Raw genomic sequence first — 17,443 nt, forward strand, 5'->3', positions numbered from 1 at the left:
GAAATTTTAAATCTAAAATGGTTTCTGTTGAAAAGGAATTTTTTTAAAGAATTGACATATATGTTGAAAATAATGTGTAGTTCCATATACTTATGTGTGTAAAAATATCTTACTTCTATTTAATTTTTTTGCAGTTCACATTCATTCATTCTTATAAATTCCTAAAATATCTATGGCTCATAGAAACAACAAGCCACCTAACTTGCTGTCAGTTTGTTGACATCATTTAAATTAAATGTATGCAACATTTATTAAGTCCCAACTATGTACAATATACTATAATAGGTGCTGAGTGTGCAAAACCAAAATAAAATGTAGGCTTTTCCCTCTAAAGAAGGATTTAGGGTGAGACAAAGGAGTCACTTTACAAGGAGAAATGATAAAGATTTTTAAAGGCCCTAGGAAATACTGAATTAATGTACTACTTGGTGGGAGGGGGACATTTAACTCATAAAACTTGATGATTGATAAATAAGATATTTGTAAAACACTTTCTACGGTACCTGGCATATAGTAGGTACTGTCTTAGTGATAGGTGATTATTCCCTTCCCTTCCCTGCTGGCCATTTTTATTGTTTAGAATTGTTCTTAATCTACATAGATATGAATGTGCATATCAAAAAGCTCTTTTCTCCTTTTTATTTTGGGCTACTGTCACTGAAGTTCCATTCATTTTTTTTTCAGTGATGTGGACAGTAGGCTTCCTTGTATATATTCAAATAAAGAACAGATTAATTATTCCAAAGCAGTTCAAACAGATAATTTTGATGGTGAAAAAGTATGTCAATAAATATTTTTCACAGCAATATAACTGAATGTGCTTTTAGTCTGCTGTATATTTTGGCAAATATTTCATTTGAATTTAGTGAGCCTTCTAGCTTTTTTTTTTACTTAGAGAAAATACTTTTATTGCTATCATTTTTTCTGGAGTTTAGATGAGGAAGAATGTTAGATATATAGCAATATGCCATCAGTTCACTGTTGGAATGAAGTGTCAGTGAAAATTGCTGCTGAAGTGAAATGTTTATAGAGAAAAAGAATGGACACTTGAAAAGCTATGATGTCTACCTTCCAGTATAAGGGAAAAGATAAGTGGATTGAACAAATTTACATTCTGAAATATGGTGTCCCTCTGGATTTGTTTTAATGATTAGTGATAATGACATAGTCAGAGGTAGTGAACCTTATGATTATGCAGGATTTTGTAGCTAAAAATTGTTGAGTATCAAGAAAGAATAGGTATTGCTTAATTTATATGACTGCTTAGGAGTAGCTAATTTTCCTGCTTTTATTGGGTTCCACGGAGTCAGATACTTGAAGTTAAACAGTCTAAAGCTAGAGATGTCCAAAAGTGTGTATTATTTATTAGAAATAAATTCAAATAAAATTAGTAGCCCACTCTGCTATATAGAGAATCCTGAAGAGACAGATGTTTGGGACCCTAAAATGACCTTACTATAGACCTAATTCAGTGGATGGCAAGGAAGGAAGGAAGAGAAAAATGATTCTGTGAACTTGAATTTCTAGCTTTTACAGGAGGCATTTGCAGGAATGAGCACACACATGCACACACGCACATTCTCACAAAGTCAGAGAGAGATGAAGTTTGAATTTAGTTTGGGAAGAATAAAGGGCTGAGTGACTAGATTCTACTGTCTGATTTGACAGAATATTTTCAGCAGATTCAAATTACTTCATTTGGACAAAGTCCATAATATGCATTATAAACCTGAAACTATTTCTAAGTAAATTTCATATTGTTCATTTTCTTCTTTGCTCCACATTTTCAGTCCAGGTTCTTGGGGTAATTTACTTAATGGTGATTGGTTTTTTTTTAAACAGGTAAATAACAAAGATGGGGTTGTTATTGGTTATTTTTTTCATACACAGACAGAGCTTCTCAGCAGCTGAATTTAAAGGGACCATGTCTGGAATCAGATGATTCAGTTTTTTGCCACTGGAATCCAGGGTTGAAATCAATCTGTTATCTCACCAAACATCCCAGTTAGGATGCCTTATTCTGTAGTAGTGGCCATGAGCATCTATCTCCTTAACTCTCTTTAGAACCTTGTCCAATAGTTTATTACATGTGGATTTTTATTACACACATTGTTTATTGTATGATTGTTTGGACCTTTGATATTAGCAGTATAGAGAGTTCCCTGAATAGGAAAAATCTATAACCCAAAAGTTATGCAACTATTGTATAACTTTTTAGTCGTAGAGAGTTTCCTGGGAGTACTGAGAGGTGATGATTTGCCCAGGGTCACATAGCTAGTAGATTTGGGACTTGAACCCAGGTCTTTTGGACTCCAAGGCCAATTCTCCATTCACTATGCAAGGCTGCCACTTCTCCCATGACTGAAAATTGTATTGGCATTTCAAGTCAGGAAATTGGCATCTCACGAGGCGATTTTCAAGCGGCAGGAAAATAATGTATTAATTTTATAGTCCTACTGGTTATAGAATTGATATTTTAATGAGATCACAGGGCCTATAACGAATGAAGTGAATGAACAAAAAAACACTTACTAAGTGTAAGCACTGGAGATAAAAGGAGAAGAAAAAAAGAGTCTCTGCTCCCAAGGAGCACCTATTGGAATTAGAGGAAACAGGATATAAAAGAAAGTTCAGTTATGAGGAATATGGAAAGGCCAAAAAGTCCCAAGGGCACAATAGGGAAGACAGAAAAGCCTCAAGGACCTTAAGTTACTTAAATAGTTAGGATGATTGGGGAATGCAGGGCACAGAGGCAGATGGGGAGGCCTAGAAGATTTTAGGAGCAGCCTTATGATAAGGCCTGGTGTGGTCCCCCCCATCTCATCAGAAAGAACAGAGTTGTTGACTGTCTTTTCTTTCAAACTCTATGATTAGTCAAGCAGTCCATACAAGGGAGTTGGGGACCCCTCCACACACAGTAATGGTGTTTTTATTGCCGGGCCAAACTGGGTGGATTCTGGGATAGCCCAGGCACATAGAAGGGGAAAGGCAAAAGATAGGGTCCCTTTGTGATGTTGGCTTTTCTTGATGCCTGGCCATCAAAATGGATTCTGGGACAGCCTGGGCAGGGGAGGGGGCATGGCAGAAACTAAAAGGGGAAGGAGGAGATGCTGCCTTCCTTCCACTAAGAAATCCTGGGCTCTGTTAAGGAAGAAGGCTGAGGAGTTAGGGAGCCTTTAGTGGAAGTTAACAAATTTTCTAGTCAAAGCAGCAAGTATTTCTTAAGGTCTCAGTGTATAAGGTCTCATGCTCATTGCTGTCTAATTTGGTAGGTAAGCCTTGTTTCAAATATTAATATAGTCATCAGTGATGAGCATCAGAAACTTCAACTTAAATCATTTTCACGTACTTTGTTGGGTGTCACTCCTATGGAAAAAAAACAGATGAACTGTCTAATAATAATAATAACTAACATTTATATAGAATCTACTGTGTGCAAACCATTGTGCTAAGTGCTGGGAATACAAAGAGAGGGAAGAGACAGTCCCTGCTCTCAAGAGGCTCACAGTCTACTAGAAAAGACGACATGTAAAAAACTATCTTCAGATAAGCTTTAGACAGGATGAATTTGTGATAATTAACAGAAGTAAGGTGCGTACACTAAGAGGAATCAGGAAAGGCTTCCTGTAGAAGATGGGATTTTACCAAGGACTTGAAGGAAGTCAGGAGATGGAGACAAAGAGGGAACACGCTCCAAACATGGGAGCAGCCAGTGAAAATGCAGCAGAGTCAAGCAATGGATTGTCCCATGCAAGGAAAAGCAAAATAGCAATGAGGCAAGGGTCACTGGATCACAGAATATATGGTGGTAAGGAGATGTAAGAAGATGGCAAAGATAGGAGGAAATCACGTTATAAAAGGCTTTGAATGCCAGACAGAGCATTTTATCTTTGTTCCTGGAGGTGATCTGGAAGCCACTGGAATTTATTGAGTTAGCAGGGTTATATGGATATACCGCATTGTAGGGAAATTGGTTGAATAGCTGAATAGAGGATGGACTAGAGTAGCAAAAGGCTTAAGGCAGAGAAACAAAAGGTAAAAACTTTCTTGCTGAGTTCTGTCTAGAATAATGTAGGCTATCCCTAGAAGAACAATGATATAGAATTTAATTGACCGTAGTATGTGGAAGACACTGTAACATCTAGCAGTAATAGTGGATTAGCCAGATCTGCTGAAATGAGTAGCTGTACACAAGTACTGAATATGATCCTAGCAAGGTGTAATGGGTTGAATATTGAATATTGATATGGCAGTCAGGAAGACCTGGGCTCGAATCTTAACTTTGACTGTTACTAGCTGTATGAATGTGGGCAAGTCCACTTGATCTCTCTGATCCACAAGTTCCCCATGTGGAAAATGGGGTTCATAACTATAGCACTGACCTCATGGCATTGCTATATGTCTCAAATAAGATAATGTATGTGGAGCTTTTTACAATCCAAATTATTAGTATGACAAGGGGCCCAATCCTCAGAGCATGTGCAGTATCATCTGCTTGTTGTCTGCTTATTACATAGTGCAGGGGAAACACAAAAAACTTTCAATCAGCTGCTGAATTGGAACAGAAGTACAAACACATTCCCTTCCTTCTCTCAAACCGGGGCACACTTTCCCTCTACTCCTTCATTCAGGTTTGGTCCACAGCAGACAGTTCTTGGAAGTCTATTTGCTCTTCAAACTTTGGAAACTCACAAGGTCATAAACTAGTCTAATTGGTCTTCTCCACTAATTCACCTAAGTATGAAGCACAACAAAGGGAAAACCAGTCACCTCATTTATCAAAGAGATGTTAACCTGGTTAAGAAGGGCCCCTCCCCCTACCCAGAGGCCCATTGCAGTTCTTGCTTCACTGACCATCAGAGAAGAAAGATATTGAGTTTCTCCACTGGGTCCTTTTTATTTGCTTCAAATTCTTATTCAGCAGCCAATTAAAAGGCTTCATTTCACCCACTCTTCAGAAAGGAAACAGTCACAGTATACCAGTGTGTGCTCTGAATTGAAGGCAAGGCCCTTCCATTTAACATCATCTTAACATCATGCTTTCTTCTCACTCGCCCAATCTCCCCACCCCAGGCATTGGTTGGCAGTGGTCAGAGACCACTGCGAGTTCTCTGAGATCTACACTCCATTGGCCATTCCCCTGTGTTGCATAATTATTACTGTTATTATGAAAATAGCAGTAAGAAGAAGGCTTTTTTTCCTCATTCATTTTAATAAAATGTTGTATCCTCTTTGGAAACATAATGGATCTGTGGTTTCTTCATTTCTTATCAGTTATCCCATTTGATGCTTGTTAAAAGACTTGCAACATAATTCTGTGAAAAGGTAACTAGATTGAAACATTGAATTGTAAAGTGAAAAAAAAATGTTAGATGCTGATAGACTTTTTGGAAACTGACAGTAAAGTAGGAAAAGATGTCAGCTATTACTACAAATTAAAGTACAGCTGCTTGCCTTGCCTTTAATGACTCTTTAAAAAAATATATATGCTCTTGCTTACTGTCTTAGAGACAGACTTCATGTGCCTCTTGGTGTCCTAGAGGGTATTCTGAGTGCTTAGGATATCTCCTACTGCCATTGCTTTGAACCCCCACTGGCCATATGCCTCTATATACACACTTTTGGGGGCCAGTGACTAGCGCCCTAATTCTATTTAAACACATCTCTTAGCTTTTACAAAGGGATATTTACTTTGAAGGTATAGTGATAACAAATCTACAAATATTTTCCCCACACCTTGGGAGCATACTCTCCTACACCACTTCCGTCTCCAAGGAGAGTGGCTCTCTCTTTGCACAGTTCCTACATAATCTTGGCCTCACCAAGTTCCGACACAGCTGCTCAGTAAGTGCTTGTCTAGCTGCCCTACTCAGGCTCCCAGAGGCCCCTTCCTAAGGTTACTCCATGCTCCTCTGGACATTACAATTTGGCTGGCTGCAAAACTCAACATGGATGCTATCTCCAAGATTCCTGTGTCTCGCTGTTCTAACCTCTAGAATAATTTCCTTCGCTTAAAAGAGGAAAGGATAAATGCAGAGGCTACTGGTGCCTGTTTCTCAGGGCCACGTGGCTTCAGAGAAGAGAGGGCTCCAAGATCTCCCCTTTACATCATAGCCTTCACCAGACACTAAGCAGAGGAAGCCCAACAATGAACAGAGCAGCCAACAAACTGAGGCGGGAGAGGCGTGGAAGGCCTTTTGAATGCAGAGCCTTCCATTCGCCATGTGATTAGTAGACCAGAACTACTTATTGAATGTCTGCACATATTCTTCCCACAAGGGAATATTGCATCAGCCAAGGAAGCTGATATGCTATGCGTGAACCAAACCTCCATTACAAAAGCAATGTAAGAAATAAGTGCCTGGTTAAATCCAGATCACAAATTGTACATTTCAGAATTGGCACTTGTGGGCATGTTCTGTTGTGGCATTAAGGGTTACAGTATCTCTGCACACATAGTGTATTCAGGACCTTCGTGGAGTGATTTCTGTAAAAGAGGAATTTAATCAGGGCGTTCATGACTTATTACACAGGATATGTAAATCTTGTTTTTTAGTTAAACTATAAATTAGCCTTTTTAGTGAAAGGATAAAATAATGTATGTTGTAAGAAAGGACATTGTGAGAATTTAACTTCTCTATATCATAAAGGCATCTACTATGGCTGTAATTGATGCCTATGGCAATTGTTGATACCCTGACTATATTGGCTTTCTATGCCCTTTAGCAGGATTGGAAAATATTTCTGGTCCTTGTTAAGCTGTCTATTATCATGACATCATAAATATACTCATTTAGAATGGATGATTTGCTATTCCAGTGCCTTCAAGCTCTTTTAAATAAATTTTTCCTACTATTCCAAGACTTAATATTGCCATAATTATGCATAAAGCAATAACATGCAATTAAAGTGGCCTTCACAGTTGTTTAAGGGAGAAAAACATATTAAGAAAATATTACTTGCTCCTTCTGAAAATACAAGTGAAGAGAATGAAAGGAGGGGGCTGGGAAAAACATATTCAGTAGCTAGGGGATGCAGGAGTGCTCCAGAATACTAAACCCTTCATTTCTAGGTCACCAGTATAAATCTACCCCAGGTCAATGCTAACATTAAAGTTATTTCTGTTTTTTGCCATCTCTGTCTGAGATGATGTCCTGAATGTGGCGGGCAGAATGGATGTATCTATGGACATTGCTACTAATTGGTACCTTTGTTGGCAGTCATAGTGGATAATCCCATGCCTGAGCATGAAGAAAGTAAATACTCTGTGTTTTCCATCTCAAGAGAAATCCCTACAAGTTAGTATTATAGCTGTTGTAAGGAAGAGTTGAAATAAAGCTTCTTGCTTCTGGACCAGGGGGAAATGGTGGTGGGGGAAGTAACTTCTCTTGAATTAGCATTAAGTAATTTTACTAGGTCCTAAGGTTTGGGGCTAATACACACCCAGGACAAAGAAAAAGGACATCAGTAGTGCCTGTTATTTTTCCCTCCTTATTTTCTTCCCATACTTTCTCGTGGCCAAACTACCTGGCACAACCCTCTTACTTATGAATTTGAGGAGTTTGCTAGTGAGTCCCCAAAAGTTCATAGCATCAGGACATTTCATGACCACTGCCAGAAGCTGAACATGAACTCCCAAATGGGCAGCACCTTCACCTTGCTTCCTTGCTTGCTACTGATCGTAGTAAGGACAGTAGTCAGAGTGAACACCTATGACTCAGTCTAAGTCCTTTCACATCAGGAGAGGAGCATGAAAGAAGTTTGAGCATAAAGGGGATGGGGAGGTAGTTTCCTTCACAAAGCCCTGATCCCCCTGCTCCACAAAGAAAAGCAAAATCTAACTCACTGCTCCCTTTTTCTGCTACAATTTTTCCAGATTTTATTCTAAAAATGACAACAAACCATAATAGGTTTCTAATTACTCTTCACTTTTAACAATCATGGTAGTTTAGAATTGGAAGGTCCTTCAGAGGTCGTCTGGCATCATCCTGAGCCAAACAACCTAAATATCAAATCTTTTACAAACAACTAAATGATTATCCAGGCTCAGCTTAAACCTCTCCAGTGCCAGGGCTTTCACTACTTTCTAAGACAGCCCATCCCGTTTTTATATAACTCTAATTATAATTTTTCCTTAATATTGAGATTAAAATTCTCCTTCCTTTAACTTTCACCCACTGATCTTGGTTATGATCTCTGGGGTCAAGCAAAACAAAATCTCTCTTTTTTCCCCTACGTGACAATCTTTTTTGGAAGATTGTTGTCATGTCCCCTACATTTTTTTCTTCCCTAGGCATAGTTTCATGTCTCTCCATCTTGGTTGCCCTCTTTAGGATATGCTCAAACTTGTTTATGTCTTTTCTAAAGTGAAGTGCTAAGAACAGAACACAATACTTTAATTATGGCTTGATTAGGGCAGTGGGGAGTGGGACTCTCCACTCCTTCACCTTCAGTTCTATCCAACCTATGATTACTTTGCCCTTTTGAGCTACCATGTTATTGTCTGCTTTGTCATTGCTCCCTAATGACCGTGGGACCTTGCAGCTATAATCATCCATATGTGTCATCACCCTCATTAAAATGGGAGCTCCTTAAGGGAAGAGATTGCCTTGCTTTTCAGTTTATAACCCCTGCACTTACCATCAAACTTTGCACAGAGTAACTATAAGAGTATCAGGCCTAAAGTTAGGGAGATGTGAGTTCAAATCTGGCCTCAGACACTATCTGTGAAATCTTGGACAAGTCACTTAGCCTCTGTCTGCCGCAGTTTCCTCATCCATAAATCAGGGACAATAACACTAATCTCCCAGGGTTGCTGTGAGGATCAAATGAAATGATATTTGTAAAGCACTTAGCACAGTGCCTGGCACTGTGTGCTTAATAAATGCTTGTTCCCTTCCCCTTTAATAAATGCTTTTAATTCATTCATTTACATTCATATTTTTAATCCATTCGTTCACATTCATATTTTCATTTTCAGTTCACTAAGATCCCCTACATCTTTTTTTCATAGGAATTACTTTCTAGCAACATCTCTCCCTCCCTGTACTTATATGGTTAATTTTTTGGTATAAGACTTTACATTTAGGTAAACTCATGCCATGAATTTATGCAAATAGCTAGACTGATGTGTGAATAATTTGGGGGTTATAAAAATGTATAAATTGATTTAACCTTCTATCTTCATCTACTTTGGTACTGTGTATGAGCTTAATGCTTTGTGTGGTGTATGTGTGTTTATGTGACACATGTGTATGCCTTTACATAATTTAAAATTTCATCATAAGACAGTTTCCAGTGTAAATAGAGCATTTGAAATATTGTCTGCTGAGCTCCTTTTAGATTCTGTTTTCTTGGGATCTGACAGAATCCACATCTGTTGACCTTCATCACTTAGCCTTAAGCTTAGTTTAAATGAAACTCTCACCTGTGTTGCTAATAATCAACATGTATTAGAAGCCAGAAAACTTCTCACTTCTTCCTTGGACATCCTTAAAAAACATCCTGCTTCCTTTTAATGGATTTGCCAAAAAAAGATTGTTCTTTTACCATCCTATTTTATTCATCCAACTGAAAAGTTCTATAAATTATTTCCATTTTATTCTGTGTTGAAAGGATCATTAAGGGCTTTAGGAACATGGTCCTCAAAGTATAGTCCAAAGATTTCTGTGAGTCCCTAGACCTTTTCAGGAGGTCCACAAGTTCAAAACTGTTCTCGTAATAATTCTTAGACGTTATCTGCCTATTAAAATATTCCTCATTTTCCAACTACATATATTTGTGAGCCTGAATTTTCTTCATATACTCCAACCAAAACAACATCTCAGCAGATTACTAATGCAGAAGCAAATATGAGAATCCAGCTATCTTCTGTTAAGCCAGATGATAAATTTGCTAAAATACATAAAACTGCCACTTTTCTCATTAAAAAGTTTTTAAAATGTAGTTATTTTTATAAAAATAAGATATTTATATTAACATAATGGTTTTATTGATTTTTTTTTAGTCAATTAATAAATGTTTTAAATGATTAGTTTTAATTTTAAATGTGATAAACATTGATAGATATAATCCACATAAATAAAAGCTCTCTGTGTTCTTCAATGATTTTTAAACATAAAAAGGAGTTCCTGAGACCAAAAATTTTGGGAACCATTGCTTTTAGAGAAGTCTTCAGATTTCTCCTTGCAACATTCTTGTGAGGTGGTGGGGAAGGAAAAAAGTATATAGAGAGTTAATATGACTCCATCAGATCACCAGAAGTCATCTGCATGGGGATGAGACTTCTGGTACCCTCACTCATTGACTGCTGTTCAGTCGCTTGAGCTGACTTGACAATTAGTTGAAAACCTTGTTTTATAAGTAATAGAATTTGTAGTCCATTTACTTTTATAAGTTGAAATCATATCAGACATATTGCTGCCATTCCTTTAAAAAAATAAACCCCTACCACTATTTGACCATCAAAAAGTTGTTAATAACCATGCCATTAATAAATGAAAAGATTCTAACTAGTGACCTCTAGATGAAAGACTTATTATCCCATTTCTAGTTTCTTGAACTGTTTGGTCCCCTAGTACTATATTTGGTCTGAAGAGTCTAATCCTTGAACTATAAAAATCTAAGTAGTCCTTGACACAATTTGGAGCTATTAAAATCTATTGTGCCAAGAATCCTTCATTAAAAAATCAGTATAATTGTGTATATCCCATCTGGTCAGAATTAAATTCTTTTTAAAAATCCTAATTTTGCATTTACCTGATGTCCCATATTGTGAGCATGAATTTTTTTTAATAATAGAAACATTCTGCAGTGCTGAGAAAATAAATATCTAAAGGAAATTTCTTAACATTTACCAGGCTCCCCTTTCCTATTTCATATTCAACCATAAAATTAAACTTCATGCACTTTTTATCATTTGAATGGGCCAAGAAAAGTCTAAGTTCAAGGAGCATATAAATGTAACGTTATATTTATTTGCATATAATCATTTAAATTTTCCTTTTCCTGCTTTCCTTAATTGAAATGGAAATCATTTTAGAGACCAACTGGATTTCCCTGTTGATATTTTTGGTTTGATTTTAAAAAAATTAATTCAGGAAGTTTGAAAACTGAAAAATGAACATTTTCTATTTTCATTAAGTTTTGTTTTCTGGTTTCATCTCCATTAGCAAAAGTGAACCATGTTTCTCTTGACAGTGCTGAAGAAATATGCTTTAAATCATAGGGGTTTATTTTTAATGAAGCCAGCATTTTGTTGTATACTTTCCTAGCTGTTTTGTAACCACACTTAAGTGTAAGAGTCTTTGCTAGCTGAGGTCTGTGTAAAGGTCTAGATCTATTAAAATCTGAAAATGTGGACTTATTATTTGTTTGATAATAATAATAATAGCCAGCATTTATATATTGCTTACTATATCTCAGGCATTGTACTAAGTGTTAAACAAATATTAACTCATTTGAGCCCCACAACAACCCTAGGAGAGGTATTGTTGTCCCCATTTTACAGTTGAGAAAATGGAGGCAAACAAAAGTTAAGTGACTCGCCCAGGGTCACACAGCTAGTAAAAGTGTCTGAGGCCATATTTGAACTTATCTTCCTGATTCCAGGCACAACACTCTCCACTGCACCACCTAGGTGCCTATGGGCACATGATGGTTAAGTCAAATACACAAAATATCAAATCTCATGGTTACTTATAGACAGATAAAACATATGCTTATTGAGATTGGAAACTATTTAGCTTTGTCTGTGTATCACTAGTGTCTAACCTGGTGCCTAGCACATAGTAGATGCTTGATAAATTCTTGTTAATTGGTGGAATAATTAATAATCACAGGTGACAATTCTGAATTTTCTCAATCCCTTTTATTTTATTTAAGTATGAATGGGTCACTATCATGGTGGTGTTGTACTAATTCAGCATACCAATATTTAATATTATATCCCTCAGAACAGTTCATATATGTTACAAAAGTAATCATTACATGTAACTTCTCATTAAGACATCAAGAAGTGTTTGTGTGTTCTTTCAACAAATGTATAAGAAAACTACCACCATACCTTTTTAAAAAACAATCTAAACACAAGCATAGCTTATCACTTTGCCAAACTTAACACCATTTTCATGTACAAACAGCCTAGGATGATGGCAACCACCGTTGGTTAAATAACCCATTGAGTTGAGTGAGAATCCAGGTGTCAGCATAGTCTAAACAAAACTTGATAATGATTGATAGACATTCACTGAGACAGAAGTGTATACCATTAGGCAGTGCTGTTACAGTATTTTTGACAGTCAGGCAATAGTTAAAATGAAAAGGAATCTTTTTTTCCAAAAAGGAAAAGCCATTTAATAACTCTGGGCCAGTTTGCTCATAGCAGTACCGTGCTTGAGATCTGAAAACCCCAGGAGCTTGGCAAGCCAATAAGACTTGGCAGGTTTTCCTACCAACGCACTAAGTCTGAGTCAAACTGAGCCAGACCTTGGCTCACTGAGCTTTATATGTATTTAATATTCCTTGTTAACAAGAAGGTTATGGCGCAGGACTTTTTTTTCCAGTAACCTCAGACAATAAAATATAGCCTCTCTAAACAGCCACAATTTAAGAAACTACGTACAATCACTTGGGGATTTTTGTCCATCCATTCTGATAGCATGGTGTGTGCAGTTGCACGCATGTAAGCATGCCGCTTTGTAGCTTGTGGCTCCATTAAAAATGACATGCATGTGTTTACGAACTGGACTGCGCTCATACTTTCTGTGTAGATTGGCATTTGCTAGTGTGAAAGACTGATTTTATGGCACAGCATGTCACACAACTTGAACAAACCTCTCCCACAATTAGGTAAAAGAAAAGGCAAGTCAGTTTGCAAAGATGCTAAAAATACAGCATGTTCTCGTTTTTCTCAAATTTCACTTGGCAGGATCATTCTAAAATGAAAATGAAATCAAGTTTTAGTTTTCAGATATTTTGTCAAAACAAGGCAAATACCAAACCCAGCCCCTGTTTTTGTTGTTTCTTTAACTACTAAACTTGTTTTGGTTCCAATGAAGCCAATAGTTATAATTATACCCTACTATATTGTGATTGATATATATACGTATATATGTGTGTGTATGTATATATATATGTATATATGTATATATGTATGTATGTATGTATGTATGTATGTATGTATGCATGTATTCTGGGGCTAGGAACCATCTAATCTGTCCTCTCCTGTAGCACCTAACACTGGGCTTGAATGTAGGAGGTGCTTAATCAGTGTTTAAGTTGAGGTAAATGATGGCTTTTTTCATTGACACATAAAAAATATGGAGCTGAGGAAGGTTGTGCATGATTTTTGTTGTGCCCTTCAAAGCCTGCTGCACCTGCAATTGATAATTTAGTGCAGACGTATCAAAATTCTTCACAAAGCACTCACATGAGAAAGCTAACATCAGTTTTGATTAGAAACCGGATGTGACTATTGCTTTGGGTGTTGGTCTCTGAAGCAGATACCATGGCATGGCACCAAAGTAGTATGTGATGAACTAATCAGAGGGTGGCAACCATCATCCCGCCCTCTCTAAGACATTCATGGGTTTGTTTCTAGCACAACTTCATTGTTTCCTTCACCATTGTTGCTCAGTTCAGTTGTGTCTTGACTCTACGTGACCCCATGGACTTTGTTCATGCGGTTTTCTGGACAGAGATACTAGAGTAGTTTGCCATTTCCTTTTCCAGTGTGTTGCCTTTTTATAGATGAGGAACTGAGGCAAATGGAAGTTAAATGACTTGCCCAGGGTCACACAATTAGTAAGTGTCTAAGGCCACATTTGTATTCAGATCTTCCTAACTCCAGGCCTGATGTTCTATCCATTGCACCATCTAACTGCCCCACTTTACCCATTATCACCCAACAAGTCCCCATTCTTCCACCTCTTGTGGCTATATGGGGATATTGGCTACTGGGGATAGTCTCTGGATTCATAACTTCCTCTTTCTCCCTTCCCCCACATCCCAATAGTTGTCAAATCATGTTGTTTCTGCCAACACATCTCACAAATCTGCCCTCTTCTCTCCACTCACTCATCTGCCACCTTAGTTCAGGCCCCTATCACCTCTTGTCAGGACTATTTCAATAATCTCCTAATTGTTCTTCCTGTCTTAATGCTCTTTCCTTTCTCATCCATCTTCCGCATCACTACCATAATGATTTTTCTAAAGCATGTGTTTGACCTTGTAACTTCCCCTACTAAACAAACTTCAGTGGTTCTTATTGATTCTATTACCAATATATTTCATCTTTTTAATTCTTATTCTGTATAAGTTTAATCAGAGAGTAAGACATTATATAATTTATAAATAAGTTTCTATACATATAAACATATGACATATATATATATATAAAGAGAGAGAGAGAGAGAGAGAGAGAGAGAGAGAGAGAGAGAGAGAGAGAGAGAGAGAGAGAGAGAGAGAGAGAGAGAGAGAGAGCGCTACACACTGAAGGTACATAACCCCCAAAATTTTGGAGACAATAGGATTAGAGGAATTGTCAGGATTTCACAAGCATTGGCTTCATTGACTAGCTAATTAAGAATTCTCGCATGAGTGAGGAGTTGGAGAGATTTTACATGGTCCATGTTTATTTGGTGCTGAGTTACAAATGGTTATGAGAGGTACTGGAAAATAGGGTATATGTATTTTATAGAATCTTTCTGTTCATTGTGTCATAAATAGTGTTTAGTGGTCATATTTAATTTACACCTTATTCATAACAAGAGCTAACATTTATATAGCACTTTAAAGCCTATAGAGTACATGCTTCACTTCATTTGATCCTCACAAAAACTCTATGAGGTAGGTTTTATAATTATCCCCATATTACAGATTAGGAAACTGAGGCCAAGAGCCCAAGTGACTTGCCTAGAGTCCCATAACTAGTGTGTGTCTGAGACAGGATTTGAATTCAGGTCTTCAAACTCTAGTTAGAGTAAAGAGATGCTATGGAATTCTGGTTTCTTTTTTTTTATATCATCTCTGGTGATCCATTGAACAAACACTATTTAAAGTCACTATAATGTGCATTGCTTTTGCTAGTATCTGAGAGAGAACAAACCAATGAATAAGAATTCATTAAATGCTTAGCATATGCCAAGCACCATAAGAGGGCTAGGCATACAAAGGTAAAAGTGCAACAGTCCCTGCCCTCAAGAAGCCTACAGTTCATCAGAGGCAGCATTTATACACATGACTCTAAAAATATGTACCAAAGAAATACATGGTAATGTTGGTGGAGAAATATACTAGTTGCTGGGAGTGGGAGAAGGATCAGGAAAGGTCATACAAGACAGAAGTTGATAATCCATCAGAAATAATAAAAAAAAACAAGTTTGAGGATGCCCCACAAAGTTGCCATGACCAATGTATTTATGTAATAATATCACTAATATGTTATCCCTAAGGTACAGAGGATCAGGGATCTCATTAAAAAAGTCCTTGAACCATTCCCAGAGACAGGTTAGCCTCAGCCTGGGTCCTCAGTTTGTCTGTTTTTCATTTGAATGGTTAACTATCACAAAGAGATGCTAGGTACTTTATTCTAATTATCATGTCATTCCTCATAGGCATCAAATTAAAATTATTCCATCTAGCTGCTTTTGCAACACAAAGTAAAAGAAAACAGAAGAAAATCAATCTACATTATCACTTTTTCAAAATAAAACTTTTAGCTCATCTTTCTGAAAGTTCAAGGTCACTACCTTATTTTTTGCCCTATGCCTCCTTTTTGTTGGTGGATGGTCATCCCTGAATTTGGTTGCTCAAGAAGATTTCTGATAGTTTCACCCAATCAACCAATAAAGAAGTACATGACATTGCATTTTAGTAACATTTGTAGATAGATGTTTTAGGAGGCAGCTTGGTGGTGCAGTAGATAGAGCACTGGGCCAGGAATCAGGAAAACCTGAATTCAAATTCAGCATCTGACACTTCCTAGCTGTCTAAATCCTGGGCAAGTCACTTAACTTCTGTTGCCTTAATCCACTAGGGAAGGAAATTGCAGTAGTTCTTTTCCAAGAAAACCCCATAGACAATGTGATCCACAGGGTCATGAAGAGTAGAATGTTACTAAACAAAAAAATAAGCGCTTGTTGATTAATTGCACAAGGTTCTTCCTGATCTTCTTGTTGAAAATACTTTGTATTTACTTACGTATGGTTGTGTTTCCTCAATAGAACATAAGCTTTTTGAGGGTAGGGACAATTTGTTCTTAGGTTACAAGACAAATGAACACGAAATATTAGCACAATAGAAACCAGTAATAATGTCAAAATGTTTGGTATAGGCTGTTGTTCTTATAGAAAGTCAGAGGATATCTTAATGAAATAAAACTTCATAGATGAGGTAGAAATTTGGCCTGAGCTTAATAAATTCCATTTGAGATGGAATTAGTGTTTGACTAGTATTCCAGGCTGGGGGGGAGGGGGGCGGAATGGAAACACAGACATGGTATTTTTTGTGAGGAAAATGGGACTAGCTTTATCAGGCTGTAGAGGTGCATGTTGGAGATTAACGAGGAAATAAAGTTGCTTTGGGTTGGATGAGGTCAGCTTATGGAGGGTTTTGAAAACTAGGCAGAAGAATTAAATTTGATGTAATAGGCAGTTGGAAGCCATTGTAAACTTTGAGTAGTAAAGTGACATGATAAGTACCAGGCTAATCTATAAAGATTATCCTGGTCAGAGTCAGAACCAGAGCAGAACTAACAATAATGGGTAAAAGTTGCAGAGGAAAATTAAAATTTGATGTTGGGGAAAACTTCCTTATGGTTAGAGCTGTCCAAAAATGGCCTGGGCTGCCTACATGGTAATAGATCCCTCCCTCTTTGAAGACCCTTAAACCAAACCGGAGATAACCAGATCACCCTCTGCCCTCTATGTTATGAGGGATTCTTTTTCCGGTAAGGCATTGAAAGCCCTTGAAAATCTAACATTCTATCATTCTGTGATCCGACATTCAGACATTTAATTTGATTCAATGGGCACACCAATTATGTGGCTAGCACTGTGTTAGGCACATTGAGGAGCACAGAAGTTGCAGAACAAGTAATCTCATTCTTTTGAGAAGTGTGACATCTTGCTAGTGAGAAAAGATACGCAAACTTAAAATGATTATTTTTGAGAAATATTCATTATAACAAAATGCCCAAATGGTTTGACATATGCTATAGTAACAAGGCTGAAAGCTCTAATGTTTTAGGCTTTTTGAATTATTAAGTGAAATCTCTATCAAATAAAAAGCAAAAAAAAAATCATTCATAAACTATCTGATTTTTTTATGGTAAGATTCTTGAAAGTGCTGTTTGCATGCTACTGTATCATGGATTTGTAGAACAAGTTTAGCTACCTATAGCAAAGTGCCTGATACACAGTAGATACTGATTGATTGTACTTGT

The 17,443-nt window shown here is 37.1% G+C and overlaps 1 protein-coding gene across 6 annotated transcripts in view; it reads left to right on the plus strand.

The window, feature by feature from the left end:
- The window catches only part of ATP8A2 (ATPase phospholipid transporting 8A2), a 756,382-nt gene that overhangs the window by 547,846 nt on the left and 191,093 nt on the right, over positions 1 to 17,443 (plus strand). The window lies entirely within an intron of this gene.

The sequence above is a fragment of the Phascolarctos cinereus genome, unplaced genomic scaffold (assembly GCF_003287225.1).
Source record: "Phascolarctos cinereus isolate Bilbo 61053 unplaced genomic scaffold, phaCin_HiC Scaffold_726;HRSCAF=1367, whole genome shotgun sequence".
NCBI classification, from domain to species: Eukaryota; Metazoa; Chordata; class Mammalia; order Diprotodontia; family Phascolarctidae; genus Phascolarctos; species Phascolarctos cinereus.